The 10,000-nt window shown below is 31.5% G+C and overlaps 1 protein-coding gene across 4 annotated transcripts in view; it reads left to right on the top strand.

Moving 5' to 3' along the window:
- The window catches only part of LOC137626954 (alpha-N-acetylgalactosaminidase-like), a 219,820-nt gene that overhangs the window by 54,138 nt on the left and 155,682 nt on the right, over window positions 1-10,000 (top strand). For 3 of the 4 annotated variants that reach the window (XM_068357955.1, XM_068357941.1, XM_068357948.1), the window contains exon 2: window positions 4,008-4,063. The exons of the other annotated variant lie outside the window; for it this stretch is intronic. The gene's annotated coding sequence lies outside the window, so the exon portion shown is untranslated. The remainder of the gene's footprint in view (window positions 1-4,007; window positions 4,064-10,000) is intronic. 4 annotated transcript variants of the gene reach the window in all.

Below are 10,000 nucleotides of genomic sequence, written 5' to 3'. Positions count from 1 at the left end.
GCACCTTATATATATATATATATATATATATATATATATATATATATATATACATATATATATATATATATATATATATATATATATATACACATATATATAATTGTAACAGATCTATCACAACAATATATCGGCGTCAATGAGCTTCGATGTCAGGACACCAGAAAACTTCAAATTCATTCATTCACAACAATATGTCGTCTTGGCGTTTATCTGCCTTTAGGTTGAAATATATATATTATATATATATATATATATATATATATATATATATAGAATTTATATATACATATATATATGCACATATATATGCATATATATACCTATATATACACATATATATACCTAAATATGTTATATATATATGTGTGTTTATATATATAATCTATATAAAGCCTATATATATATATATATATATATATATATATATATATATATATATATATATATATATATATATATATATATGTATGTATATATATATATATATGAGAGAGAGAGAGAGAGAGAGAGAGAGAGAGAGAGAGAGAGAGAGAGAGAGAGAGAGAGAGAGAGAGAGAGAGATATCTACTGGCCACTTATACCGTGTGTAAATTATTTTGATAGCAGCAATGTCATCTGAACTTTTCAAATTCAAATTACTTTTTCGTTGTGGATACACTTTACTCTACAAGTCTTGAATCTTGAATAAGAATGAAGGAAGAAGTATTCTCCGGGGATGGCATTCAAACCAATGCATGAGAGGTTCCATAAAAGCCGCTCTGATTTGTCATAATATATTTAAGGTATGCTTCAAACCCTGCATGCATATACCTGAAGATTTTCAGATGGAGGTTACGAGAACAGAAATTATACCATACCTATTATTGTACCCGACAAGCTCATCCAAAAACTATATAAATGTGCATTAATATGAATGATAATTAGTAGTATGAATAGCGATAATAAGCTAACCTACAATTTCCGCATCACAATTCTAATTTTTATTTAGAACTGTTATTTATATCTCTAAAGTTTTCCGGAACAGGTACAAATAATTTGACCCATTATTTTCAGAAAACTTTGATAGCTGATGTAATGGTATTGTCCTCTTAACATATACTGATAAGAAATAATGAATCCGTAAATAGTTCGTACCTGTTTATTATTGGTGGTAAGGAGTTAAATGTATTATTCGTTGCCGGAACCCACGAATGCGAACCTTGAATCAGTTATAAAACCGCATAGCGAGGCTCCTTCGATTTTGTCACGTTTAAATGCGTGATAAACCGTGAAGAGTTATTTAAAAAAAAAGAATAAAATAAATAATGTATTGTTCTTCAAGGTCATGTGCAAAAGGAGTTGATTTATCTGGTTTACCAAGGACTCGGGTTTTTTTTTAATGATATATAAGATATGGCCTGATATTTTTTACATTATTTTTATCACACACCCATGTGCATATGTTATGTATATAATTGCAATATATATATATATATATATATATATATATATATATATATATATAATATATGTATATATATATGTATGTATATATATATGTATGTATATATATATATATATATATATATATATATATATATATATATATATATATTTATTTATATATATATGGATACGATGAAATACCTTTTACTTTGCTTTTATGTGGATTTTTTTTCGACCTTCTAGCTAAGATTTTTTTTTTTTTTTGCACCGGTCATCATAGTAGTTCGACATTTGCTAAGATCAACCAATTATTTGATTATTGAACATAAATGTTTTCAATCTTTGTGAGAGTCAGTGAAATTTGATGTTTGAAAATATTTTTGTCACATGAATTCAGGGTCACTGAGAGAGAGAGAGAGAGAGAGAGAGAGAGAGAGAGAGAGAGAGAGAGAGAGAGAGAGAGAAAGGTATATTTTTTATACCTATACTATAAGCATGTTTGTGTGTTATAGATTGTGTATTTATTTTTTATTCACACGAAGAAAGTATGTACATACAACTTTAATCACTAATTCATATAACTGCACCTTTCATGGTTACCCTAATAATGTAATCCTTTTATGTCTGTTTATTAATGTTTTTATTGCTTTTAATTTTATTTACATACAAAAAATATGAATATTAACCAAACAGAAATATAATACTTTAAATGAGCAGATTCAATTACATTGTTTGCGGGCATTTAAATGCTGGAGTACGTCAGTTTTCTTGTATAAGCCACCAGAAAGGCTTGTAACTCACACACACACACACACTCTCTCTCTCTCTCTCTCTCTCTCTCTCTCTCTCTCTCTCTCTCTCTCTCATATGTGGTTATATTATGTCCAGTCAAGGGCTTTATGGCCTTTCCTATGCCTGTGATAGTGTTGTTTTTGTATTTTCTATTTCCTTTGCTGCACTCTACAGGGAGTGTCAGTTCTGTCATGTTCGTTGCGGTTAAACAGTGCATTATGTCATAAATTGTCTTTAGATTTTTTTTGTTTTAGTTTGCTGCGTGTTTGTTTCCTCGTGCATGCATTAATATAGCGGTGAACGCTGATTCGTCATGCGGTCGTATCAAGTATACATTTAATCAGGTGTATGTGGGATCATTGGCCAACAAATGTCAGTTCCGAGTTGTCTGTACTTGTGTGTCCGTTTGCCTTTGGATGTTTATTTATGTGTGTTCCACTGTTAAGTGAATACAGAGCACTAGACGGTTCTCCGATCTATAGTGGTAGCCTCATTTTGTTTAGGATTATCTAGTATCATATAGAATCAATTTTTAGTATGCGGTTGCATGAATACATATTTATTTAACTGACTGCATTTTATAAGTCTATGTAAATGCCATCTGAATTGAATGGCTTGCTTTCACAAGGTATTGTCTTTGAAAGGTTAATGACTGGCATACCTGTGGCGATACATAATAATGCTGCGAATGAATTTGCTTATCCTGATTATCATGATAATCTTAGTCCTTTTTGTATTCGTTTGATTTATGAAAGAGTGCTTTGATATCTGCTGTTGTTACTTTTCATATTAGACCTTTATTATCATATGTAAACAGGTAACTATATCTAATACAACAAACATAATTTCAGATCGGTCACAATTAAGACTTGTGAAAGTATTGGGTGAGAAAAGTTTATCAAGAAAAGAGATTAAAACGTGCGGTTGAAATTTTACAATGCACAATGCATTTTACATGAAGAATAGAGTCAGCGATTTATTTCAATTTTCTCTCTCAATTTTATCAAGTCTGGAACCATGAGTCAGCGGTTTTCAGACGTGACCTAACTGTAGGGGAAGTTTTTTTCATGTTATATTATTTTTTGTAAGATAAATTCACTTTCACCTAAGTTCTGGTTTATGATTTGTGGTTTGGTTGTTTGTGCATATGCAGGCCGTTGTTGTAATGCGACGATTATCTCTTAGTATCTTTCAATTCTCAATTTTCGGCAATGAAAATTTTTTAGTGAAAAACAAGAAATACGGATTTATTTAAAGAATGTGGCATACAAGATATTTTGATTTATATTGGAAAGACCTCAATTAAAGAATCCATTCAGCTGATAAAAGTATTTTTTTTTTTAAAGGAACGGCAGAAATGATTCTAAGATGATAAAATGGAGAATCATTTATAATTGTACACACCGCCATGTATTAGAGAAAAGTTTATTATGAAAATTTCCCTTTTCAACCACTAATTTTTAATGAAGGAAAATCCCATAATTTAATGGTTTCCCTAAAGGATATAGATACGCTAATAGATTTAATATGTTAATTATTTTTATTGCTTTTATTGATAATTATATTCGTTGTATCTAAGGACAGATGCTTAACTGCTGTATTATGAAAAGCTTTAAAAACTAGTTGTATATTATCTAGTAGATTTATTTCTTTATTTCCGTACTTCCATTGTATTCTTTCTGTTTCATTCAATATTGTAGGGTAAATTAGTGTAGTTAAAACGATATAATATGGTGGAATTACTCAAATTAAAGTGTTTTCATTAAAAATATATGTTTCTGTTACAGGTGCTAAGGATATAATATTGGAGTAATATTGGAGTTAAGTAGCAGTTGCTTCGTTGGTAAGCATTCAATGTGAAGTTTTATTGTCGGTCCCCGACTTTTACTTTTGTCAGAAAATTTTATTTCTTAATTGCTGCCTCTGACCAGTTTTGCAAATGTGTCTCTCTCTCTCTCTCTCTCTCTCTCTCTCTCTCTCTCTCTCTCTCTCTCTCTCTCTCTCTCTCTCTCTCTCTCTCTTCTTTTTGAAAAAGTATTGTTTTATCATGAAATGATATTTTTTAAGAGGGTTTGAAAATCTATGTGGGACTATAAACATATTGCACTTGTTGGGGCAGACTAAGTATATGTAAATTCAGTTACATTGAGTTCTAGCTCATATGGAAATACTAATGGATTTTTTTGAGTTGCATGAGAACGTAGTCTTATGAAATGCCATACTTATGTTGGCGTATAAGTTATGTTTTATTTGCTTGATATTGATTATAGAATTATGTGTGTGTGTTTACTGCATATATGATCATTCCCAAATTTTATAATACTTGGTTTATATATGCACTTATATTGTTTTGTTTGAATACTTTGTAAAGATAAATGTTTATATTCACACCTACCTAATATACTGTTACGATATCAGAATCGTTACAGGTTCTTTCAATCTCTAGCCAAACATGATTCAACAATAACAATTGAAATATGGCAAATGAATATAAAAAGAAACTCCTGGGAAAAGCACAACACGTTTAGTCATAAACCTATTAACAGAAAAGATCATTGTTGCAGCTCTGATACTTACAATTGGTTAGATAACTTCATGATATTGATGAATGGGGAAAGGGCTGGAACATAGAATAATAAAATACTTAAATGGAGAGTTGGCGTGTTATCTTCAGATGCCGAAATGTTGCTCACACACTGACTTTAGACCTGCAGAAGGAATAGCTTCTTCTTTTGTCACTGATATGGCAATATCTTTCAGATAGGTATTTGATGTCTGAAGGGGAGACAGAAACTAACTCTGTCCAACTTCTGGTTTTCCTCTTTCCTTTTTTTCTTGTTTCTCACTGCTTATATACCCATGTGGTGGCAGAGCTAATCGACATTGGCATGTAATGTGGTTTTTGATATCCTGCATTCTGCTAGGTTTCCTCTTGAGCGCCCACTGTGGTCACGCCATAGAAGCTTCTGGAGCAAGTCTTTTGGTACAATCCAGACCCGATGTGCTGTTACGCCAAATGAAGCTTCCAGAAAGAAAAGGGTTTTCATCGAAGCTGTCGACAGTAATAAAAGTGAAGCAATCTTTGACCAAACACTTGCTGAATTTCTACTCTTGGAAAAAAATATATGGGTTTCCTATTCATAATCATAAGAAATTCTTAAATAGGAAAATTATCATATGATGTTTAAAATTTTGTCTTACACAAACAGTATATCTTTTCTGTTGTATCTGGGTAAAGATACATGTGCCCGGGCTATGTTTGGGTCTTCCTTAAAGAGGTATTATCAATCCTTTCCTTCCACTAAATTTTAGGTGAGGAAGAGAACAGCCTCACTCTTTGATACTTTGCATATGGATTGAATGCACTACTGTCTTTCTCTTGAGTCCATTTGCATTAAGCTATGTATAGATGTGTGTATATGTATAATTAATTCTATCATGGTTTAAAAACTTGATTCATTTATTCCCTAAGAAGAGTCAAGACTAACACATACCCTTTTATCATCTCTGCATTGTTTGAGTTTCATCAACAGTCTTATGCCTTATTTATGTATGTATGTATGTGTATATATATTATATATATGTATATATATACATATATTATATATATGTGTGTATATATATTATATATATGTGTATATATACATATATTATATATGTGTATATATATATGTGTGTGTATGTGTGTGTATGTGTGTGTGTATTTTTACCTTTATGAAGGTACTCTGCGTTAATCGCACTATGTATGCCACAAAATATATGGGCTAGGGCTAAAGTGAAATTACAATGGCTCCTTTTGAAATTAATTCGAATTTAGATGGATTGCAGATTATGTACATATATCTGTTAGTGATTAGCATTCTCATAGTTGAATTAATAGTTATACTTCTCGAGACGTTTCTTGAATGACACATCTTTCTTATTTTAGAAAAAAAAAAGATATAGTTGCTTACGTACCGGAAAACATATTCCTTGTGTTTACAGTATGTGTGTAAGCGTATTGAGCAACTTCATTTGATATTCCTGATAGTCGGGGTCATTAGCCAATCTTCGCAGTTGGCGCTTACCGAAGGTGAATCCATTGTTTGACCGATAGATCAAATAAAAGACTATTATCAATAATCAGTTCAGGAATTGAGGAAGCCCTAGAGATGAAAACGTCACGTTTTCTTGGTGGGGGACTGATAAGGTCGGTCATATTTCAAAGATAAGATATTTTCGACTAACCTTCGTTGCAAGTATTAATAAAGGCTAATTATTCATGAAACTTCTCTTTCTAGGAATAGTTGTTGTTAAGGCGATAAGGTTAACTACTCGAATAAAAATTTTCACGCTTCAATAAAGATTTTACCTATTTCCTGTGCTGTTAGTTTTCCTGCTAAGAGGTGTTGCTTTGATTGTAATAATATGCGTCGTGAGCTTGTGCTTAGAGGACATCATAGCTTTACTCTTTAGAAATTTTAGGGTAACTTATGTTGATATTTATGGATGCCAATGAATTATATTCTGTGATGCCTAACTCATATTTCTGTATTCGGTGTTCTATCTCATTTTTCTGTTACTGTTGTTTTAAGATTATCTAACTCGGTCAAGAACAAGCCCCATTGCCTTTCTAAAAGCTTCTCGTACTTCACGTATTTTTTTTAATAGTGGTTTTACCTTCCAAGGGTATTACATCTTTTCTAAGATTTTTTAGATTGGCTGACTGTTCGCTTATGTTGGATTTTAGGAAGTTTGCGTCTGCACAATTAACAGCCATTAATCAGTGAGTGAAAGAAATTAGAAAAATGACTTATTGATGTCAAAATAGACTTTTATTGAAAATGACTTCCCTTCCTGTTAAAAAGACACAATTATTTAACTGCCATGTTGGTGAGGTTAGATTGGCATGATAATATCGAAGCTTCAATCTATAGTTCTGGTGGTTGGATTGAGATGTCGTTCAAATATTTTGAAAACTACTCGAGATGGTGTTAAATATGAGAGAACGAAATAGCTCTCTTTGTTGTTGGTAGATTTTTTCGTAATTAATTCTCTTCATGATTTTTATTAAAAATATTTAAAGGTTAATGTAGATAATTAAGTTTTATTTTTTTTTATTTCCAAGCTTTTTTATTTTTGCCATTTGAAAATGGCGATTTATTTCCTTTTTTTTTGCAGTTGAGAAATGGAGAAACATGAGCAATTTCGTCCGTCGATCAAATCTGAAAAGAGAAAATGCTGCTATCGTGATGGGGCCTCCTGAAATATTTGACAAGCAGAGATAGCTTGGAAGAAACGAATTCATTGTATGGCGTAATAGAAATGATGAAATTTGCCTAAGTTACTTGCTTAGCAAATGCATCGTATTTTCAAACGCGTGATTGCGCAATCATCCTGTGAAAATAGCGATTACACAATAAAACGATAATGAAATACATGTGTGTATTCGGGTGTCATCTATTCTTACAAGGGCTCTCATGACCTTAAAATCCAACCTATAACTTTCTTTTTGTTATTCCTTGGGTGGGAACTTGCTATGGCTGTGATTTAAACAAAAAACAAAATTGAACGTCCCAATGCTGCATTGCAAGTCTGGGAATCTTGAAAGAATCGCTGGCCAAGTTTAAGAGCGGAACATGCGAGATGACAGATAGCATGCGATGATAAGTGGGGGTCCTTCGGGTGTCACGCGGAAAATGGCCCAGAAGATTTTGGTCATCGATAAAGAAAGACAGAAAGATGGTTCGCAATAGATACTGACGACCTTGACGTGTGCAAGAATCGTCGGTACTTTCGTAGAGTTGGGAGAGAGAAGGGGAAATTTAATAAAACATCTTTTATATTATGCGTTGTATGAATTCTTTACGATATGCTAAAGTAATGTATGATAATGAAAATAGGAATCGAGAGGCATGCAGTGAATGTAACTATGTTTTTGTAGGTGTGTACATCAGAGAGAGAGAGAGAGAGAGAGAGAGAGAGAGAGAGAGAGAGAGAGATTAGCGACCGTGAAGGTGCTAGGGGACGTTGTGTGTAATATCTTAGGTACTGGTGTCCACACAGCTAAACGTACACGTGAGGTACAATACTCTTCAGCATGGAATTCGGCATCGTATGATAGTATATATTCTGATTTACTTTCTCTCTCTCTCTCTCTCTCTCTCTCTCTCTCTCTCTCTCTCTATGGAAACAGCAGAAGTAATTTTTCCTGACAGGTTTGTATTACTGTAATCGTAGAGAATCAGTGCTACTTTTATAATGCCTTAGTGAATGAAAAATGCAATAATTTTGATTTAGAATTGTCTATATATACATATATATATATATATATATATATATATATATATATATATATATATATATATATATATATATACTTACATATGTATATATATATGTATATATATATATATATGTATATATATATGCATATATATATATATGTATATATGTATATATATGTATATTAATATTACTTTAGAAGTATGTGGTTGAACGTAATTGCTTAAAGTTCTTCCCGTTATTTCAGTATATATTTAAATGCTACTGATGTAGTTTTCCTCTTTGTTGTGTTGTGTGTAATCTTGCTTAGTATTGACTGTTTTTAATTATATTGTTCCATTCAGCTATGTTCTTAATACGAAAAATATTAGCCATAATTTTGTTGTAATCCAAGTTTTATTTTGACATTCTGAAAATCCTGTCCTTGAGAACTCAAACATTGTATTCATGGCATTCTAAGGTATTATTAACATATTTTTAGAAATTAAAATGGTCATGAACTTTAGTCTGTTCTATAGAAAAATAAATTATCTATTTTTGACCGTTCGTGATCTAAAACTCATTTAATAAAAAATCGGGACACTGTTATCCGAGATGGTTACTTACAAGAAATAGTCTGTGGGTAAACGAAGGAAAATAAAAAAGCGGAATCATTATCCTTCACTTATTTCCATTTCCTTGTATAAGTTTACTTATACTTATTTGCTCTAACATTAAAGGTAATTGGAGTGTCCTTGTGTATCATGTAAGAAATAGAATGTCGGTACGTACTTACGATTAAATAGTCAAGACTAGCTGTACTTAGTTCATTGCCAAGCTTTTTTAGAGCCGGATTATTTTTATAGCGTAATGCATAGATGCAGAATTTGGTGATTATATTTTGGTTTTAGTATTTTGATAGATTCTTCGTATCCTTTTAAGGTAATATGTCTTTTGAACTTAGCATTTTCTGTTGGGAAAAGTCCTAAAGTATATAAGATTTTTATAAGCAATATTTGTACTTAGTTTTTTTTTCTATAAGCAACCAGTAAGGTATTTTGAATGGGAGGCTGTAAGATTATTCTTGTTTTTTCGTCAGCCGAATTGTATTGCCTATACTCAAAGTTTTTTTAGTTGAAATGTTGCGCGAATTACTGTTCCCTGCTAAATTTGCTGAAGTATTAGTACCTAAATCGGAAGTAAAAAAATACAAAGCAAGAAATCATTGTACGATATTGTTTTAAATTTTGTATTTATACCTCCATCTTTCTCATACGCATTTATATATGTATGCAGATAACTTGAAACCTTGTCTTTTAGGTACATTTTTTTTTGTCCTGTAATTTTCATATTTTTTGGCATAATGAAGATAGTTATAATGAAGATGAATAATGGGCGGAGAGGAAGTGTAATTTTGATGCTCTTATCTGTTTTTATTATTCTTTTTAAACGCTTAGACAGATGAATCGTATTTCTGAGGAATCCCATTATACATATTAAGTCCTGCTGCGTTTCCTTTCCTGGTCGTCATAATCGG

Source organism: Palaemon carinicauda, chromosome 2 (assembly GCF_036898095.1).
Source record: "Palaemon carinicauda isolate YSFRI2023 chromosome 2, ASM3689809v2, whole genome shotgun sequence".
NCBI classification, from domain to species: Eukaryota; Metazoa; Arthropoda; class Malacostraca; order Decapoda; family Palaemonidae; genus Palaemon; species Palaemon carinicauda.
This window is presented reverse-complemented; position numbering and strand designations above follow the sequence as displayed.